The following is a 21,407-nucleotide window of genomic DNA, read 5'->3' on the forward strand; positions in this document are numbered from 1 at the left end:
TGCATGCAAATAGGGAGCTGCCTGAAGGCCTGACTTGGGAGAGGGTGGGGTGAAACCTCAGCTTGCAGGAGAGAAGGAGGATGCTCCAGACTATGCTCACGTACCTGCTCTGCGAGGCAGGCTGAGGCTGGCTATGGGTTACTATTCCAGTGTAGCCTCGGGGATAAATAAAAGGAGCCACGTTCCCATGAATGCTGGCCCTTGTACCAGCTCCAGGTGTCAGCAGGGAAAAGGGCAGCTCCTTGTCCTCAGCCAACCCAGAGGAGAGTCTGAAGCACCTGCACGTCTCCTGTCACTGTTTTGAGGAGTCCATTCTGCTCGGCTGCTCCATTGCAGCCTGGCTGGCAGCATCACTCTGCTCCCCTTAGACCAGCAGATTCCAGGCACGAACCGAGGGCAGCATCTGGCCCTTCAAAAATGATCCCAAAAGGACCAGACACAGCCTGCTCGGAGAGGCAGGAGGAACCCATAAACACAGAACATCACCTTTGCTTTCTGATGCTCCTGTTTGGTAAATGGCAGGGAGGTCACTGCTGGTTCTGTTGTTGTTGGTTAATCAGGAGGAATATTTACAGCTTTTGGAGTATCTGGCCTAGCAATTACCATACAGATGCTCCTTGCATATGCTCCAACTTGATGAGAAACACAGAGTAGTTTGATATTAATATAATTTAGAGCTCATCATGAAAAATCACATTGCCAGAGATTTATCCCTGGGTGAAGGTGAGAACTTGTCTGTGACCTGATCGAGTTTTTGTCTACGGACTAAACACTGAATTAGGAGCAATGAGGTGGTGAGGACACAGTGAGCAAAAAGTCTTGCCCTGCGAATGAGGGCAATAAATGAGGTTTTCATTTAGTTGCATAAGCTCTTAACCTTTCTTGCTGCAAAGTGCCATCTAGTGTCCACAGCCACCCATGCCTGCTGGCCCCTGCCTGCCAGGCAGTGACGAGTCAGGATGCAAACAGCTTAAAGGGAAGGCACAGAAACAAACTTTATAATTTTTAATAGCCAGATGCTATTGGTCTTTAATGCATGATTGCATTAATTCAGGCAAATTAAGATTCTTTATTATGTGATGGAATAGGAGATGTTTCAATCAGGTTCAAAAATTACTTGGATCTCAGTGAAGCTGATTGTGCTGAAGGAGCACGTTGTCAGGAAAGCAATTGTGGAACTGCATGCACAAAATATATGCCCAGTGGTTTGTCAAATTTGTCTGTGCAGTGAGCATTACGGCACTGTGAGTACTGTCTGTGGTGCAGGGGTGCTTCTGTGTGCTCCTGGGGAGTGGGGCACTGCACACACGGAGTGGTGCAAGTTGGGCCTTTCCTCACCAGTTTGCAAGCCAAGTGCAGTGAGTGGGTGAACCCAGCAGCTGGCAAGCACCTTAATGACCATCACCCACTGTGTAGGTGCATGCAAATTATTCATGTAATAGCCTAGAGTCAGACCCAGCAAAGACACAATTCAGCATCTGAAGTGCAAGAACCAGGGTGCACACCTACAAGTTGGAGGCAGAAGGGAGGTAAAAGGGATGCACAAAAATAACTCTGCATCCAGATTTGTATCTGAGGCATCTGTGTCACTGGGGTGGGGCTGTCCTGATTGACTTGGAAATCTCCCTGCCACATCTGATCACCCCTGAAGCCACCCTGGGCACAGACCTCAAACATAAAGATTGTTATTATTATTTGTTGTTATCTGCAAAGTGCTGGCAGCACTTGCGTGCCAGAGGATTCACGCCTTGGGTTTTGCTCTTGCAGTGGCCAGGAGCAGAGTGTAATTAGCCCAAACAACATCCATGATAGAGAACAGTCCTACTGACAGGGAGCAAATTAGGTCTCTGACCTAGCAAAGCATTTAACCGTGTGCCACATTTTTTAGTACGTGTATCTGTGGATTAAGACCTGGATGATGTAACCTTTTGCTGCCTCTAATTTTTTTGATTGCAGTAAGAAGCAGAGTGCAGCTCTGAGCTTGCTGGCTCAGAAATCCCTGTGTACAGTATTAATCTGCTTTCTGCACTGACTCCATGTGGCTGGACAAATCACCAGGGTTTCCTCCTAAATGGGAAGATCTTTCCTGTCTGCCTTCCTGGATTCCTCTTTTCCATTTGCTCCTTTGTGATCTGCTGAATTTCTCTCAGGTTCCTTTTCTTACCTTGGTGATAAACAACAAAGCTAATACAACAGCAGAAAGGAACCTGGAAAGCTGCATAAACTGTACTGGATGCTGAGAAATACCTAGTTTTATCTTTTTGGACTTTGGGAAGCTAAAGTTGACTTTGAAGTTTGAGGGGGTCCATTTGTTGTCAGAACTAATGTGACCTTTATGAATTCCTCAGGACTTTATGAAGAGCTACATATCCTTCTAAGGGAATTTTGAGCTTAAGGTTTTACTCTGGATTTTCTCATGCCATGGCAAAGGTTTATTCTCTGCAGGATAGGCTGGAAGCAGGTCTGCTTTGCTTCCCAAGCTACATTATAACCTTGGTGGTTTCACTGTGGGGAGAAAGGGAGTTTAAGGAGGAGACTCCAGCTGGAAATGGGTGGGTGTTACACTTGTATCCCTCAGTTCAGGAGGCCCCTGGGAATGTGTTACACAAGATACTCTGGTATGGTACCTGCTCTTTGCCCATACTGTTGGACATCAGAAATCGTCTTTGGTCTGCCTCCATGTTACTGCTCTTTTCAACCATGCTCTTCATTAATCTTCTGATCCACTGTGTTGCTTCCTCTGCTGTGACAGGGTATGGTATCATGGAGGGCAACCCCACTTCCCTGTCCCTGTCTTCTGCCCAGTTGTACCCCATATTGCTGGTCCCAAAGTTGTACCTATACACCTACTGCATGGAGCTGGCAGGTGAGGCAGCTGCCTGGGAGCCTTGCACCCCTCACCCTGCACCTCCATCTCTTCTACTGACCTGGGGGGGATACTTGTGTAGTGTTTGCTGAGTTACAAACTGCTTGGGTCATCTTAAATTCTGATGCAACAGTAAAAAGGGAATTGATCAGCTCATGCTAGAAGTGATAGCTGTGGTTGTCACTTGTGTTGTCCAGAAGTGCCTGGTGACTGTTCCTGAGTGTCTGAGCCTGGACATTCACAGTACAAGAGAAATACAGATAACAAGAGTGCTTCTGAGTTACAGAGAGACAACCTCAGTGCTTTGCACTCGGGGTTGCAGCTCCCCTTGCAAGTGGGATGCAGCACATTCCCAACAGTACAGTGTGTGCTGAGAACCTCCACCTGGGTTTTGTTTATTGTCATTTACTCAGAGCAGCAAAACATTTGTACACCTCTGATGTGAAAATGGAGGGGAAAAGAGCCCACCTCTCTCTTAATTATCACAGTACAGTGCCTTTCTTTACTGGCACCTCTTGGCCAGCAGACTAAAAGGTTTAATGTTAGGGTGAGTGTCTCATGTGATGAACTTCTGATGTTCTATGAAGGAAATTTTGCAAATTGGCACAAAAGGATAGCCTGAAATACCTGTATTTTTTTCCTTTGTTTTTACATGCTTATGCCGTGATGGGCATGGTATGGGTTTTGATGGAGCATCCTCCCAGCTGCTGTGAGCTCAGGCTTTGGATACAACCAGACAGAAAACCCCAAGCATTTTAAAATCTAAAAATATTACGGTATTTTCTCCAGCACAAAAATAAATTATTAAAGTAAAAGGTTATCCAACATCTGCTTGGCTTCTCTCCTCTCAACTGTGCTTCCAACATTTCTTTTTGGATTTACAGACCTTATGATCAGAAGAAGCCCTTCCAACACACAGGGATTTTTTTCAGCAATTGTCCCATCTATTTTAGAACTTTGGGTTGAGCAAAATGTTCATTTCAGGCTGTGGTCCACAAATCCCAGGGTTCTTGCCTTATTTGTGCAGAGTCAGGAGAAGGTAACTAATACAAAACTGGGCAAACTTCAGCTTTTCTATCCAAGGGCAGAAATTTCTGCAAACTGAGGAGAGTTGCACCCAGCTGCAGTACAGAATGCTCTGCAGATAGGTGCTCCCCCTTGAGGTGAGGTTTTGAAGTGAGAGATCATCTGTTACATCTTTGGGTGTCTGTGAAGAGAGTTTATCACCTCCCCGTGACATAGAACATATGGATCTGGTTTGTAGCTGAGTTCCTGTAGCTTCCATTCCTATCCAGTGGTCTTAGTTACACCTTGGTGGTGAGCTCTGCTAACCAGGGCTATCTGATTTTTTGTTTTCAGAAAGTATGGATGCTGTCCTAAGTACCAACTACTGATTAGTAAAATGAACTGAAGAATATATTAGGAAAGAAATCCTTTTGATATGAATTACATATGGCCAAGCTTTACTGTTTAAGTCGTGCCTCAGTCACTGACTGGGATGGTTTATCCAAACACTTGTCTTTAAGCCCCAAAATAATCTCACTGAACTTAGCAGTAGAAGGCAGCCCTCAGTATTAAAAATAAAATCTCCATCCTTAGCATTTTACAATTTTAAGACCCAGCAACCTAAGTGTTTGCCAACTGCAATAGTTTTTTTCAGTTTGGCTTCTGTTGGGCATATTATGTGACTCTAGTTTTACTCATTAAAGTCTCAGATTGTGCTTGTTTTGTTAACAACCATTAGGGCAGGGGTTCTTACTCTTAATTGGCACCATCTGGAAATGAGAAGGAAATTACTCAGGATGAACGTAAAGGCAGGGAAAGGCCTTGCACTTTTCCATGGCTGCAAAACTTGTCCTGTTTGGAACAGCCACATCTGGCCTGGGAACCTGCTTGCCCTTTATTTCTGCTGCGTGCTGGAGGGAGAGGGAAATTCTTTCAGAAAAAAAAAGACAATCTGTCTGTTGCCAGCAGAAGCAGAAAATAATAATTTAAAAGCAGGAAGTTGCAGGATTCAGGCTGCTAGCGAGCTGGGCCTTTTAATGCAAATTGAATATCTTTGTTCCCAGTTTTTTTCCAATCTTGCACCACTTGTTCAGCATTTCCTCATTTTCTGGCACTGGTTTCCATAGCTGCATGCAATCACACTCTCACACAGATGCCATTCCGTGTTCAAAGCACTGAATGCTACAGGGCATATTAGTGTTTTTATGCTTTAGATCTATCTTTATGTAACTTCAGAGCTCATTAATATATACCATTTTGTGTGATTAAAAAACAACAACCTGGCACACGAGGAGCTCTGAACAGGAGAATGGAGTGCAAGGAAAATGGCTTTCTACTCATTATGCAGATTTTAAGCTAGATATGAGATGGGCCCAGGGAGCCAATGGACAAGGTAAAACTCCTGCAAGATAATAATTCCCTGACTGTAGCCAAGCAGACTGCCTGTCCAAAAAAACCCAGAAAGAGTCAAATACTATTTGAAATGTGAAGATTTTTGTATCGTGATTTCACATTAGTGGATGCAATGAGTGAAAAATCCTATGATGGATGATGGTCCTTCTAAGGCTGTCTGAAATCTCAGGGAAAGCCATTTTCTGTAGGGAAACCCTCAGGGGTTGAGGTGTGGAGGTACCAGGGTGATGGGCTCAGAACAGAAAGGTGTAAATACGTGGGCTGTTGGTGAAGCACAATTCTGCCAGCAGGTACAGCCTGAAACCTAGATTCTAATACTGTTGTGCCCAAAAAGGATTAAGTTTATGGGTGCCAGAGCATAGCTCTGGAGTCTCCTCCAGCTGTGAATGCTGGTTTTGACAGACTGAGGTGTTGAATATCTCCTGCATCAAATCAGGTAAATTTTCCTGACCATCAGTTCTGACTTTTCCAGCTGTTTGCTGCCTCATGACACCAGCCTGTCCCCTGCTCACCAGAGCACAGGCTCTTTTAGCAGCACACAACAGAAGCAACTGCTCTTTTGGGTTGAATGCCTGTCCCTGATGTGGCTGTCTCTCCTGCCAGGGCATCCTGATAACCTGCCAAGAAGATCCCACAGCACATCCTCATGCACACCATGATGGCTGCAACAATGAGGAGCAGCAGGAAGAATCAGGAACCACAGCCAATTCAGGATTCAGCTCTGAAGGTAGGGAGAGCTGCTTGGTGCATCTGACAGCAGTCAGAATACTAACACAGTCCTGAGGGGCAGGAGGGCATTTTCGTGTGAGAAGGATAGGGAACACTGCAGCATGAAACAAAACTGACTGGTTTTCAGGTACCTGTAATGCTGTAGGAGGATGTGTTTTACATGGCAACACTGAACAAAGCATAAAACCATTCCCTTTGAGGAGTCTGTATTTCTAAGGAACAGCTTTCCAGAGAAAAAAAGATGCTTTGTGTTAGAATGGTTGGGAATCTGCTGTTGTTGCAGCTTGGGCAGTAGCAATGGAAAATCTGGTGGATAATCCACCCAGTGTTCACTAAAGCCTCCCAGAAATGGGCAAACATGTTTTTCCTATCTTAATCCCTGAGTTTGTGTTAAGGGATATGTGAGCTGAGTAGCAATGCAGTGCCCAGCTGGCTGGAGGGGTGATGGGGAGCTCCACACAACCCACAGCAACTCCAGGCCTTTTTCCAGTGCTGGGCAGTTTTCTCCCATTTCTCCCATGTCTTTTTCCTTCTCCCATTCAAAAGGATGTACTGATTATACACAGCTATGACAGCAAATTGTGACTAATGTATGAAATGAAAATCCCTGCCTGATGGCACAGAGATCTTAGACAGCTACTCTGCAATTACTGCCTCACTACAATTTCTGCCGGGTGTTACTTACTCCAACACAATACCGAGCACAGGCAATTTACCACAGAGGTCATAAAAAAAAAAAAAAAAATCTCATTAAAACCACACTGTTTAAGAGCAAGTAGTTTCCCAGTTCCCGTTTCTGTTTGGTTTGAAGCCTTGGAGGCTGGCTGGGTGGCTGCCCAAGGGAAAAATCCCTCTCTGGTGTGAAGAACAGCAGTGGTGGTGGGGAGGGGGATGCGTGCTGTGCAGGAGGGTGCAGGGGCTGCCCAGCTGCTGTCTGCTTCCTTCCCCATGCTGCTGACCCCGGGGGGATGTGAGCGGCTGCTGAGAGTTATGAGAGGAGGGGAGGCTCAGAGCTGAGTGAGTCTATTGAGTAGCCCAAGGCCTGAATTTAGCAGCCATTTCATTCTCAGGAACAGCAAAACCCCCGGGGACTTGGCACTCTCTCCCCCAGGATGATCTGTTGAATACTCTGCAAGATGCTGGATCAGATTCTCTCCGCAGCAGCATCAGGTGCTCCAACTGCTGCGGGGAGCAGGCAGGGCCAGTTGGCAGCGGCGCGGGCGTCGTGCGAATGTGCTGAAGTAGCAGTGACACGGGAGCTCCTGCCAGGCCCTGCCTGCAGCAGGCGAGGCAGGCATGAGAGCTATCTTTGTGCAGTGTAATTTCCTGACAGCCCCAGCTGTCCTGTCTCCTGTTTGGAGGTGGCAGAGACCCCCTGCCGAGGTGCCACAACTGTGCCAGTCAGGGTGAATCAGACTCTGCAAACAGCCAGCACCACCCAGGCGTTTCGCCTTCTCCAGCTGATGACCCGAGCCAGGAGATGGCAGCTGTGCAGCACCAGCTCCCCGGCGTGGGGAGCAGATGCTCTGTGGGCAGTTGTGAGCCTGGGGTCAAGTGCTTTTGGGAAGAAACACACCAGAGATTGTATGGGGAAAGTGGTTCCCATCCCTGTGGCCAGAGACTTAATTCAGTCCAAAAGAACACGAATGCAACTATGGATATGGGAAGAGCCCAACAAAAAGCCCATCAGTTTACTGATTTTTCCTCCAAGAGAATGACAGTGTGTATTTATAACTAGTTTATTCTCTTCCACACACCCAAGTTCCACACATCCTTTGTATTTTTCCACCTATAAAGCTTCATTTTTCATTGGAATATTGTGATCTATAGAAAATATTTGAAGTTGGTGGGGAAACAACACAGTAATACAAGTTACCCAAGGAGAAATATTTGTATATACAGCAAGACTTTAACCTTAAACACTCAGTTCACCTATTCATGTGTGATTTATATTGCCCCAGGCTCTGAGGCAGAGTGAACACTGACACCCTTTGATGTTGAAAGAAGCCCAGTGACTGGCCTTTGGAGAGATTTGTGATGTCTCTATCAGCCTGTCAATGGAAAGCCAGGCAGCAAAGCCAGGCCCCCTAAAGATTTCAAGGCCTTGTAGGCAGAAGGATCATGTAAGCATTTTACTTCCACTGAGTGCTTAAGAGGCAGAGCACAAGCAATGGTCTAATTGAGTGGTTCCAGGGCACTGTGCTGTAGTCAACATCTCACATCTCTCTGTGACCTTTCGGCCCAGAAGAGGTGCCAGTGTCAGTGTCAGGGACATTTAGCAACTGCACAGCCCAGGGTGAGGGAGTGCTTTGGCTTCTGTGGCAGCCTGGTAGGGATGTGATAACCCATGGCCAAAGTGAGGAATAAACTTTGATTGTGTAGAAATGAAAAACATTTTCTGGCACTTCTCGAGGGGCAGATAAGCTCCACTCATTGCTGGGTATCAAGTGTCCAGGGTTTTCCACGGGGCAAACCAGTCCAGAGTAGGTTTCACATTCCATATGGGAAAGGACAATGCTGCAACAACAAAAAAATAGGGCATCAGCAGCATATCCTGCACTGGACATCTGAGGTTTGTGATGGGAAGGAGGGGCAAGAGGGAACAGGAGGTGATGCTGCTTGTGAGTCAAATTCCCAGGCAGTGTGCTGAGTAACACTTTGGAAGACAGGATTAAAATTCAATACAATGCTGGTAGACTGGAGAAATGACTTGGGAACAGTGATGTGTGATATAATAAAGACAGCAGCAGAATGGTTTGCAGAGAATTAGGGACTGTTGGCCAGGCACAGCAGGATCTGAGGATTACTGGAGATTATAAACTGAAGATGCATCTGAAATGTGATGCTATTGCAAAACCAAACAAAGGACCAGTGCTCCATGCTATTCTTGAAGCTGAGAGCTCACTTCAGTCAGATGTGACCAAGGCTGTAGCTCAATAGGAGAGGTACAGAAACCATCCAAGCACTTGGAAATGAAGAACAAGGGGGAGCTGGTAGGTACCACTTGGCAAAGAAAGACCAAGGAATTGCCTGCAAGGGAGAGACTGTAGTAGCTGAAGACTTAATCTGCTTACTGGTGGTGGAGAACTGAAAAATGAAGGATCAGAACTGGAAAGTGGGCACGGAGCCCAGTGAGCATCACCTGAATGCCTTGCTGGGGACAGGAACCCTGTTCAGTCTGCTCATTTGTGTCTGGTTAATCTTACAAGTGATGGAGATGAAAAGGTTGTCACTTTTTATTTTTTAAAGCCAAACTGTGTTGGGTGGCAATGAAGGGGGCAGAAATATAGCATTAAATTTCTTTGCTGCTCTGGCTGCAGCCCTGGAAAACACACCCATAGCATTAGTGATGCCATATATTGTCCCTAACTTGCCCCTTTTCCTGTGGAAGTTCCAACACTGCCATCAACCTTCCCATTCTCTTCCTTTGTACCCTTCAAGTGAAAGGACTCTAAGGTCACAGGTTTAAGGTGGTGCATGGGGTATCTGAGGCAAGAGAGAAGATATCCACAAATTTGCCTCAGAGCAAAATGGAAAATAATTGTGGTTTCTGATTTTCCAGGGAACCTCTGTGGGGAACTAATAGTCTAGACTTGTCCTTTTTGAGGCCTAATTATGTCTCTCTGTCAAGCTATAAAAACAAGAGTCTGTAGCATCACAAGGGAAAATGAAAGCTATTGGCCTGTGTTCTGAATTTAATAGGATGTCAAAATCTAAAGCACAGTCTGACTGTTTTTTGACTGAGGTTAGAAACTAATTAGGCTGTTTCTGAATACCCCTCTCTGTCTAATAGCTGTAGACCTGCAAACTGTATCATAGTGGGAGTCCCAGACTCTCTGATCAGTTCTGCTGTCTGGATGGGAGGGGTCTTTCCTGCTGATGGGATTCAGGCTTCACTTGAGCAATGTCACTGTTAGTGGGGACAGTTCCTTGGGAAATGCCTGGTGCTATTGTACCTCTCTGTGTCAAGGAGAAGGAGAAGCAGAACTAGGGCTTCAGGCATAAGGAGGTGCTGCTGGGGAGGAGCAGGGTTTCATGCTGTTGATGAAGCAGTATTTTTCAGCTTGGCTTGAAGAAACACCCCAGGCATCTTATGTGTGAGCTGAAGCAGTTCATGCCAACTTTTTTCTAAGCATGCTGCTCTTCCACATCCTGCTTTGCCTCCTGCACCCAAGTTCCGACCATTACCTCTCCTCCCAAATCTTAAAGCTGCCTCCTTTTTCACAGTCCTTCATAAGCAAACACCAGAGGACACCACCATCCTACAGAGCCTGAGACAACATGAAGTGATGGCCTATACTGAAATGACAAATGTATTAATTACACCTTTGAGTCTGCTGTTTCTGCAATGTTAGATGATGTCCTAGTGCCTTCCTCTGTCCTTTGAAATTCAAGTTTGAGGGGTTTTCTCACTGAAATGATTTTTTTGAGAGATCTGCAGCAGTTACCAGCTTCTTTTACCTTTCCCTTGTCAGCTGCCCTCATTCTGAACCTCATTCTGAGCTATGCTCAGCTGGCTCCTCATGTTTTACAGATGAACTGAAATAAAAGAGGAATTTGTCCCACTGTGAGAGAAAGGATGAGGAAAAAAAAAAACAACCTGTCTGTAAGGTTTTTCATGCAAGTCCCACATCCTTAGTTTTACCCTCTTTTTGACACAGAAATTTGATTGTTTTCTGCTCAGACGTTCTGGGGCACCTTTCTGGTTTTCATTCCCTTTTCTGACCTGACTTTTGGTTAGTTGGGAAAGGGCTGACTTTGCCTCACAGTCAAAACTGAACACTGCAATCAAACTCAGAGGACATCAATGGGCAGGAAAAATGTGTCCCCAAAATGAGGATTTTTTTGATGTCACTTCTGGAAGGTCTTACAGGAAAGATTTGAGTCAGGAAGGCAGAGTCCGTGAGTCCGAAAGAAAATGGAAGGTCTCTTCAGGAGTCAGCCTGAAAGGAAAGTCTGCCAAAGAGTGTAAAAGGAAAGAAACTTGTATAGCCCAGAGGAGCTTAGGAAGTGGAGAGAAATGAGAGCACCTGGATCTCCTTGGTGACTGCCAAAACACTGTGTGGCATTGCCTCAACACTTAACATGGAGCTGTGTAGCCATCGTTTCCAATAACTGCACACCAATTTCACCCACAAATGACAGTTTCTGCAGACACAGCTCATCTCTACCCAGGCTGTAGCTGGGTGAAAAGCAGCTTGGGACCAGTGGTGGAGGCAGAAAACAGCTGCTCACTGTCTTGTCTAGGCAGACTGTTCTGCAGTTTTGTATGAGGATGCCTGACTTTGATGGTCCTGCAGATGACACAGACCAAGATCCACACTGGCAGTGGCAAGGAAAGGAAGAAGACTTGGCCATGACTTGGAAATGTCTTTAGCTTTGGGTCTGGTTTGTGTTCCCTGTTGTAGGACCGGTCCTACTAAAAATGAAGGCGGCAAAATTATGATCTTCCTATGGATTATTCCCAATAACCACCAGCTTTATTAGGGAAAGATCTGTAAAAGAGGCAGTAGCTTCATTTTGGTGTAAACCCAAAGGATGTCCATGAAGGCAGCTCATCCACTGCCAACTCCTCCAGTCCGGGCAGGGATGGGTCATGGGCTGCTTTCCAGGGCCCTGAAGCACAAGCTTTCCAAAGCTTACAGAGAAGCTCCTTAGATAAGGCCTCGAGCTGTATTTTTAGGAAAGCCTTTGAGAATGGTCTTAAACCTAAATGCCCATTTAAGTCTTACTGAACCTCGGTAGAGTCGAATTGAGAAATGTGCTTAAATAATTTCCTGATTGCCAGCTGCAGCCCTCAGTTGGGTGTTGCTGCCAGTTCAGCAATGATTGCCCTCTCCCAGTGTGAGTAATGTGTGAGGCAGGCAGCGTGGGAAGAAAGAAATGAGAAATTACCACTTCTGAGAGGACCATCAGTTTGTTTGCTGTCCCCCACCAGCTCCTTCCTTCTGCAGACGTTCATCAGGGCTTCTCCAATCAGCACAAAAACCTTCCTGGCTGCCCCATGTTTAGCACAGCTTGGCAGGAGTTACTGAAATGGCACATCTGAGCACTAATGCACTGGTAATTCTGAAGTTTTAACCTTGCCAAGGCAGTCAGAAACTACGACTAAAATACAGGCTGCTTACAAAGGGAAGGGGGAATTAATAACCACACAGCTCAAATTTAGCATAAAAAGTTAAAAAATTAAATAATGAGGATAAGCCTCAAGTTTTTCCCCTCAGTTTTAATCTGTATGGCTTTAGGGTTGGAAGGGATGTGCTGCTCAAATAAAGGATTACTTTAGCCTTTTAATCTGCACCATACAGATGACATAAAATTTACTCCTGCGAGTCGCCACGTAAATGAATCCAAGTCAAATAACGCACAGGGAGCAACAAAGCAACCCAGCCCACTCTGCTCTGCAACATGGGCATTTAATTTGTGCATAGAAATTCCAGGAACTGAAAAAAGCCAGGCCCATTTCATACATACATCCCCACGAAAGCCTCCCTCCTGCAACAAATTATTATTTTTTTTTTTCCTCGGGGTTTAGGCGGGGGCTGTACAGGGAGGAGAAAAAAGGTCATCAAACCCGTGTTAGATGACGGCACAGATTCCTCGGCTACCAAACGCGAGGGCCGAGCAGAACAAAGAGATTTGCATTCTAAGTGATGCAAAGCAGCCAGCAGTGTTTTAATGTTGTGTTTGCTCTGTGATGTCTTCATCAGGCGCTCAAAGGCAGCGGCTCTGGCAGCCACGGGTCCCCACGAGCCTGTCAAAACTCCGTTTCCATGGTTTTCCTTCAGGCAGCACCATCGGCAGACAGCACGGAAACGGACCCCTGCAACCTGTTTTGAACAGTGTCTCTGATGTAGGGCCCCAGAGCGGGCATCAAACTAGCAACAAGCAGCAAGAAAATAACAATTTTGCTTTTCGCAGGTGTCAGTGCGGCAAACAAAAGGCTGTTTATGAAAGATGCAACATCCCTTTTTTGTCAGTGTTGGCAGTTTAAAGTCAGGCGGGCAGCCGCCGGGTTGAGGAGGAGATTTTGGAGGGGTTGTGCTGTGAGAGAGGGAGCTTCTCTTGAAGAATTTAAATTGTTTCCTCTTTAATCCTCTAGCCTCACTAAATAGGGCCTTCTCATCCCCAAGCTAATAGCTGTTAATGGCATTTCAGTTATTCTATTCAAATCAAGGAGGAGGGCTGTTTTCTTCAAACAAGTACAGGATTTTTGCAGACAAAGAAAGCGTAAGGGTCTCGCTCTTCCCTAACCTTGAAGGGCACTCTTTCATTTAAATAAAAAGTGCAGAACTTTTAAAACATCTGAAGCCATATTTGAGCACTGATGCTGAATATTCAAGAGAAAGATGAATTCCTGGTCTTTTGCCACTATTGCTGCCTGTGTGCAGCAATTATAAGAGCAGAAATCAGGAGAGCTGACAGCTGGACCCAGGTGGAACAGGAACATTAGTCAGGGATCGTCACCTCTTGGTGCCTCAGTTTCACCATGTGTGAAATATTGATAGATTATTTTCTACTGTAGTAAAGGGCATGTAGTTTTATGCCCAAAGATGATAGACAGCTCATGGTTACCCTTGTAGTTACCATGACACTAGTGACTGGAGCCAATGCAACTCCATCAAGAAACAGTTTTCCATTAAAGAAAATGGATGGGTCAGATGCTGACGAAGTTACGAGAGAATCTGCTTTTTCCTACCAATTAGGCAACTTTACCACAGCTGCTCAGGGGAGTGCTGTGAGCCACCAGCCTCGTTGGCTCCTGTTTCTTTTGCAATGCATCTGCCAAGCCAGGGAGAAGCCAAGAGTTGGGAAGCTTTGGGAGCACTGAATCCCAAGCTGCGTGGATTTTTTTCTCCTGTAGCGGAAAGAACTTGAGTGGACATTTGGTTTTATAAGATTACAGCTTCTGTTCAGGAGCTGTAGATGGTCAGCTGGGTGCTTACAACATTCACACTCCTCAGGGACAGCCACAGCAAGGATTTTTCCTTCACACGTCTGGATGCTGGAAGTCAGTGAGCTGTGAGGATGGCCTTCCAGGATTCCTGACCCTTCTGGGGCTTTGAGGTTTCAGTCTTCTCTTCAGTATTCTAAAAAGAATCCACAGCCTTGTATTCCAGCTTCTGATTTCATGGTTCCCACTGCCTTGGAGACAAGTGCCTGTGTAATGGAAAAGGTCAAACTGCTTGTGTTTTTGTTCCAAAGTAGTATGGAAGCCAAGCCTCATGCAAAACAGATGCATCTTTCTGTAGCCTCAAGCACTCCAGTTTATGGTTTGACTGAAGTTATCCAGAGTACATTCAGCAAATGCTGTTCCTGTCCTCACAAAACTCGTCTCCTACACTTCCAGATGCTTTGAGAGGAGACTGGTTTAATTCTTTACCTATAACTGTGGCTGTTATTTATTGCGCAGTATCTGTGTATGAAGCAGACTGAACTCACTAGGTGTGCTCAGAGGTGGGGAGAGCACTGATGAGCAGGTGCAGGTGATGCAGTGCTGTAAATGCAGTTACACCCAATGAACAGTTTGAGATTGAGAAGACTTTTGAACTGGTTATGACATATGTTTTGGACTTTAATGGATCTGTTAAGTAAAAGCAGGGCATTTTAAAACTGATTATTGTTTTCATTTACACCAGTGAGGAGCACCAGAACAAAGCCAGGTGCATCCATGCTGACAGTATGGGTGAAGTATTAATAGATCTCAGCAATGTTTACCACTGCATAGAAGGTTTCTGTGTCCCAGCAATAGTTAAAATTCCTTCTCCACTGATAGAAGCAACACATTTGTTCTCAATGTATTACTACACAGTGCAGAATTTGCTCTGACTTTTTCAAGAGCCAACTGTAGAGCAGAATGAATGTTCAGTGAAATGAGCAGTGGCTGGCATGAAGGGATGGGGTGAACAAGCTGCAGACTCTAGCAGAGATTTCTTTTGATCAGAGGGAACTGCTCATGACTTTTGTTCCATGTCTCATGATGAAAAAAAAATCCTCTGGTGGAAAAAAAAAAAAAACGTGCCTGTGTCACAGTGGAGTCAGAAGCTGGCAGTCGTAGTGCCTGGACTGTTTTTTTAATGAATTTTTGTGTTTGCGGGGTATTGCATGATCATACAAAATGTAACTTTGTATTGTTCTCAGTTTTGAAAACAGCTGTAAGTGGTGTGGGTTACAGCAAACAACCAGGCAAAGCAGAACAGACTTCATTCAAGAATGGGTTGGAGCCACACTCCAGGGTAAAGGGGACATATCCAGGGAATTACTGCAGGGGATTGGGAACATGGGAACAGCTGCTTTAAAGCTGCTGAAAAAAAAAAAAACCCAAACAAAATCAAAATTATCTGTTCTTCTCTGTATAGCTGCATTGTTATTTATGGATGGGGCCTGAGCTGGAAGGAGGGTAGGGGTGCTTAGGAGGTGTTAACCTTTTATTCTTTCCATTGCTTTGTGAAGTCTCTTCTAAAATCAGGAGATTTACAGATGTGCTTCTCTTGGATAAGAATACTTCTAGTTTGGAATTAACTGCTCCAGAACTGGACTTCTCACCTGTGGGGTTAACATTTGAGGGATGCACTGAGTGGAAGGGGAGAGCCTCACCTGGGAAGCCACTGCCTGCCCCAGTGGAGTAAAACAGTGGAGGGAAAGATCATGGCTATTGCTGAGTTCAGTTATGCACACAGTTACCTCACGGGCTGGGCAGGGAGAAGTGTGTTAACCTCTTGTGTGCTGGGAACCAGGTAGCACCCCTGAACCCCATCACCAAGTGATTAATTATTCTGTAGGATCTCCTCCAGTGGGTGTATTCCCATTCTCCTGCTTTGATTTAGCAGCACAATCTCACCATTACTATCACTAGTATTTTATTTGCTATTCTTACTTTTCAGGCTATTCAAGTTTTTTACAGGAGAAAAAAAATCCTGGAGTCTTAATCTGCAAGTAAACAGGGACTTATCATGTAAGAAGTCTTCCCAGGCTGTCAGATTTATATTATTCTTTGGAGTCATGGTTGGGAAAGGTGAAAAAATAAAATCAAAAAGGACAAAGAAGTTAGCACAGCACAGTGTGCATGAGGTATCCTGAGTAGAGAAAACACACTGGATGACATACTCAGGGTGAAACAGAAGTGGGAAAAAGTAATTTTATCTCAGCATTTGCTTTGGCTGACTTCTCAGTCGCCAACGTATTAATGGCTCTTTCCCTAGCAACTACAGAGCTTCCAACATGCAACTATTCTTTGGTCATAAAGACAAAAAATGGAGTTTGCCAGAACAGAGCTACCCCATTCTGGGCTGCTGACAACAGTCCCAGACTGGCCATATGCTCTGCTGCACTCAGTAGTGGTAAAGCAACATTTCTGCTCCCGCTGGTGCCGGTGGTGTCCCTGCAGTTGTTATTGTTTCTATCCAGACCCTCTCCTCTTCCCTGGAGCTCCTGCCTGCTCTGTTCCAGGCTGTACTGACAGCAATGTCACAGCTCCTGAGCACTGAGGAGAGTGAGCAGATGTAGCTGTTGTCACTTCCCTGCGAGCTGGTGGCACGGCCTGGCTCACTCCATCCCTAGAAATGGCTCCTGCAGTGCAGAGAGGGAGCAGGGATGCTCCCATGGGAAAGGGCTGGGCCGAGGTGGGTGCACAGTCTGTCTCTGGCAAGGGAGGAACAGGGGGTTGAGAGTAATTGAGTAATTCCTGATGGATTGTGTGTAATTGGTGAGGTGAGTGAGGTGGTGAAGTACCAGTGGGTTCCTGGCTCCTCTAGGGGATAGAGAGGGCAATTCTGAGTTCTGACCCAGCAAGAATTCAAGGCTCTGAAGGGACTGGTAGACATCAACCAAAATGTTCCATTTCTTGGGGTTTGACTTCTCTGCACGTAGGCAGAGAATGGATGTCAGGTGAGACCCACAAGCACTGCCTGTCAGGACTGTGTTTTCTTCATAGTTAATAATTGGTCGAAGCCTGCACTGTGTTTTAAAGCAGTGATCCCATTTTCTCCTCCATCTCTCTGCTGTCTTGCCCAAGTCAAAAACCCAATCATGGAATGGGCCCCATGGCTGAAGGAATGGTGTTTGTACACACAGGGAAAGGAAATGATGATGGCAACCTGGCCTTAAGCTGCCTGCAAAGCTACACCCTTGGCTGGCATCACCTAATTCCAACGTTTTACTCTGTATGAAGCATCCTGATGTCTTACAGCCCCTGGTGGACTTCTCTGCCATTGACCTGGGAGTTCCTGGTGCAGTGAACAAACTCAGATGAGCAGAAAAGTTGAAGGTATAATGAAACACTAATTTCTACCTTTAGCCATTAGCAGTAGTGGGAGAAACTCAGTCCTGATTCCTTTCCTTTTTTTCCTTTTGAAAAAAAAGGAGTGGATGAAACACGAGGTTCTTTCCACTAGGAAATCTATTGTCTTCCCAAACTTACTCTGCTTTCAGACAAGGCAGTTCAGTGCTACATGCTGTGTTTATCTGCACACTCACTGCCAAGGTAGATAAGAGACTTTATTCTCTAAATTATCCCTATTTTTTGCCTTCTGAGGAGCCAGTCTGACTTTAGAAAGAAGACTAGATACTTGAACTTGTTTTGCAGACCTAAAAGCAATGCTCTGTTTTTTTTTTTTAATACTTATTTATATCCACTAAAATAATCAGTTTGAAGAGCATTTTTTCCAGCTTCTTGGGCTAAAAGCTTCCCTTTTGTTAATACTGTGCCTGCTCTGTTCATTATTCCGTGCTAGACTCTTCCCTCCCCTGATTGCATGTTATCACCTTCAATGGAACAGCTGTGTCATTGCTAAAGGGTGTTAATCTTCCCCTATCTCACACCTTATTGACAGCTAGAGCCGGGGAGGCCCCCAGTCTTTTCTGACTTGGGTGACTTCTCCAAACATTCCTTTTTTTAGCTTCCTATTCATTTTGTACCAATCCTGCCATAGTCTGACCTGGAAGAGGCAGCCATAGCCCTCCTGGGCTGCTATAGCCCGGTTTGAAAGGCTTTGTCTTTTTTCCTTCTAGCAATTATAACCAGGTGAATATTCCCCAACAATGTCAAGGGACAATAAGCCACAGCTAATCAATAAGCACAATACCTATGGCACACCAGAGCCCAGAATAGAAACTGCTCCAGCAGGTGGGACAGCTGGCTTGAATTTTTATTTAGTGGTTGTGAAAGGCACTGTGGCTTTCAGTGAGACAAGAGCAGCACTGACAGTGACAGATCCCCCACCACACTCTGCCACAGAACAGAATGAGCCACTGTAGCAGGTACAGCTCATTTTTCCTGAGAGTTTTGTAATGAGTTTGAATTAGTCTAGAATTTCATTTTTCTGAATTCCCGTTGCCTGCCAGTGTTCTGGACTGCCCTGCAGTTTCCAAGGTCACTTTGACTTTTTGGAGGTCTGGAGAGTTGCCCTGACTCTAGCTGGATCCATGGCAAATGTGTGTGTGTGTAGCTGACTGCCTGTACGTGTCTGCCTTAAAACAGCCACACAGCAGTGGGCACCCCTGTCAGGATTTCTGCTGGGCCCAAGGGGTTTATTCCACAGCCAGCCTGTTTTACAGTGGAGAACTAGCAGGAAGCATTCTTCTTTTTAGTCTTTATGCTCCTTGACCGTTAAATAAATGCAGACACTCAGATTTATCCTGCCTGTGCCTGTGCTATCCTGCAGTGTTTGAACTGCCCTGTGGTGCTGAAGTTGGGACCAAACTGCCTTCTTCTCTAAAGAAGGAGAAAGAGACTGAAACCAGTGAGTGGTGTCACTTTGTAGAGGCCCCTCCATGGGTGATAGATGAAACCTTGAGCAATAGTTCCTAATAGGAAACATTAAGCAGTTAACACCAGTTGTCTTGGCTTCCTCCTGGAGTTGCTGTGGTGGAGTATTGGCCATCAGAAGTGGGGCCTGAACAGCTCATGGCTGCTGTAACCTTAACATTCCATCCAGCCCAAGCATTTCTGACAATAGAAAGCATCTACCAGCAGCCTGCTGAGCAGAGGAAGATGGATACAATTCTCTCATTGTTTGGATTAGGAGGTAGGCCCAGATAAATGGGGGCCATAAATGCAACACTTATTTTATAAAGCTATTTACCCTTCTTATCTCTAAAGTATTTAGAAAAGCATCTGAGTGCAACACAGGGGTTTGCACAACTGTGAATTGGAAATTCACAGTTGAACTGGCCACAGTTCACAGTTGACTTGAACTGGCCATCTTAATTTTACTCTCAGTGTAATTGGAGTTATTTAATTGACTATGATTATTAAATATATTAGACCAGTCAAAACTGGGGTAATACTAACAGGCAACCTGTGCCCAGACTGGCTTTACCTAACAGCCAGTGTGCAAGAACCCATGTGATGATCAGCTACATCCTAATTTGAAGATACACGTGCTGGCTGTCAATTGACTCAAATCTGACCCTCACAAATGTCTTTCCCTTTGGTGGGGGTTCCAAATATCCTACTGCATCTCCAAAGCTGTCTGCAGGTTTCTTTTGGGTGTGAACTGGGCCAATGACATTTTCAGAAAGGCCTGGCCAGATGCAGTTGTTACAAGAACCAGGCCAAGGCAGGGTGTTGTTACTGAAAGAAATACAGACTCCTGGGGGGGAAAGATGAACATCAGGTGATTTGCCCCCATCTGATTCCTTATCAATAAGTGATGTAGCAGAAGACAAAGCTGTATTAATGTGTGCTGAGAGGCTGCTGTCACACAGAAGAACCTCACTTGGGATGATAGCCTGGGTGTGGTATCCTGGAGCCTATATCAAAGCAGAACATGCTGGACACCCGTTCTGTGTTTTTTTCCTCTTTTTTCTTTAGTTTTGCTTTTCACACTACACACAAATAACCTGCTCAGCTAAACAGCCTGAGCTGACTCTCACCTGTGAGCCCTGGGGAGCTGAGCTGCCTGGCCAGCACGGCTGCAGGATCAGGGCTTCAGTCAAGTCACTGTGTGCTGGCTGGGTGTGCTTGCCCTGCAATGGTTTGATACAGTCATAAATTTCAAATGCTTCTTTTTCCCAGTCTCATGAGAAAGAAAACCATCAAAAACTGGCTGGATATTTGATCTAACAGAAAATTGAAAGAAAAATGCACTCAGCCTGGTAATGTTTGCTTCGGGATGTTGGCTTTGTTCTCTCAGACCAAACTCTGCCCTGAGCTCACAGCCAGACAGCTGAGAGGAAGTGTGAATATTATTTAAAGGATTGGTAAGGTCACGGTGGCCTGAGCCTCTCGGGTCTGAATTAATCCTGGTGGCACAGCAGCCTCCTCTCACTCAGCTGCCTGGGCTCACAGGTACATTCGTGTAGAGCAATGCCATCCAGTGGTTGCTCAGATTCATCACAAAGCCAACGGCTCCTTCCTGAGGGACATTACAGGAACAGAAATGTTTCTGCTCTTGTTCCCAGCTGAGGCATTTCTGATACTAGAAGACTGTGGCAGTGGCCACCTTGCTTGCTTCCAGCTTCTTTGGCTTTCTGCGTGTAAAACCAGGGCATGTTATAAGTATCAGCCACTTGAAAATATTTAATAGACATTTTTTGGGAAATATTTTATGTATGCAGTTCAAATGTACACAGTTTATTGTCAGGCCTGGCTTTTGGTGTGGGGAGGGGTTTATGGTGTTGAATGGCAAATTATACTGATGTTTAAGACAAAAATGCAGTCTCTTGAATGAAACTTTCTCTGCCCAGAAGACACTGAGGTTGTTCAGTGAGACATTTTTCTTGGAGGACAATGCTTAAGGGAAAGGATAAAAACGGGCTGGACTGAGCTGAACTTTTCACCATCAGTGCCCACCTTAAAGAGCCCCAAGGGCTGGCTGGACCTTTTGGGAGGGCAGCATCCCCTCTGACTTTCTCCCACCATCACCCTGTGGCACAGGTCAGTGTCCTGTAGGTACTAAATTAAGACATCAAGATTTTTTTACCTGCAGGATTCCTGAGGTCACACCCCTTGCACAGTGGGGGATAGGGATGAGGTATCACACCCAACACCACGCCCTGCTGGACCTCTCCTGTCCCCAGAGTGTTCAAGCACAGGCTGTGGCCGTGCCAAAGGGTTCCAGCCTGGTCCCACCAGGAGCTGGGGGGACACTCCTGCTGGGCCCAGCTCTCCTTTAGGCTCAGGCCCTCTCTTACTGCTGCTCCTGAGCTGCTGTACAAATGGCAGTCAGGCGCAACAAACCCACCGGGTGCTGCTGACAACAGGTGTCTCATTAAACATCTCTCAACCTTACAGGCATTCACATTGACAAGAACCAAACTCACATTCAATCACAGCTTAATCACAGCCAAACTCTATTAACAAGTCATACTAATTACCAACTTCTAACAATTTCTCAGGTTCAGAGGCAAAATATCCTTTCTTTATAGATGAAAACAGACTTGTGATACTCCA

General features: G+C 45.6%; 2 long non-coding RNA genes across 5 annotated transcripts in view; one reads left to right on the forward strand and one right to left on the reverse strand.

Annotated features, from left to right (window-relative positions):
- The window catches only part of LOC139800798 (uncharacterized), a 46,659-nt gene that overhangs the window by 15,395 nt on the left and 9,857 nt on the right, over positions 1-21,407 (forward strand). For all 3 annotated transcript variants that reach the window (XR_011727937.1, XR_011727936.1, XR_011727938.1), the window contains exon 2: positions 5,888-6,011. This is a non-coding gene — a long non-coding RNA (uncharacterized lncRNA). The remainder of the gene's footprint in view (positions 1-5,887; positions 6,012-21,407) is intronic.
- Positions 1-21,407, reverse strand: part of LOC139800799 (uncharacterized) — a 54,781-nt gene that overhangs the window by 1,945 nt on the left and 31,429 nt on the right. Inside the window, exon 4 of one of the 2 annotated variants that reach the window (XR_011727940.1) lies at positions 12,409-14,173. The exons of the other annotated variant lie outside the window; for it this stretch is intronic. This is a non-coding gene — a long non-coding RNA (uncharacterized lncRNA). Of the gene's footprint in view, positions 1-12,408; positions 14,174-21,407 lie in introns of those variants that run through there. 2 annotated transcript variants of the gene reach the window in all.

The sequence above is a fragment of the Heliangelus exortis genome, chromosome 11, assembly GCF_036169615.1.
Source record: "Heliangelus exortis chromosome 11, bHelExo1.hap1, whole genome shotgun sequence".
Taxonomy (NCBI): Eukaryota; Metazoa; Chordata; class Aves; order Apodiformes; family Trochilidae; genus Heliangelus; species Heliangelus exortis.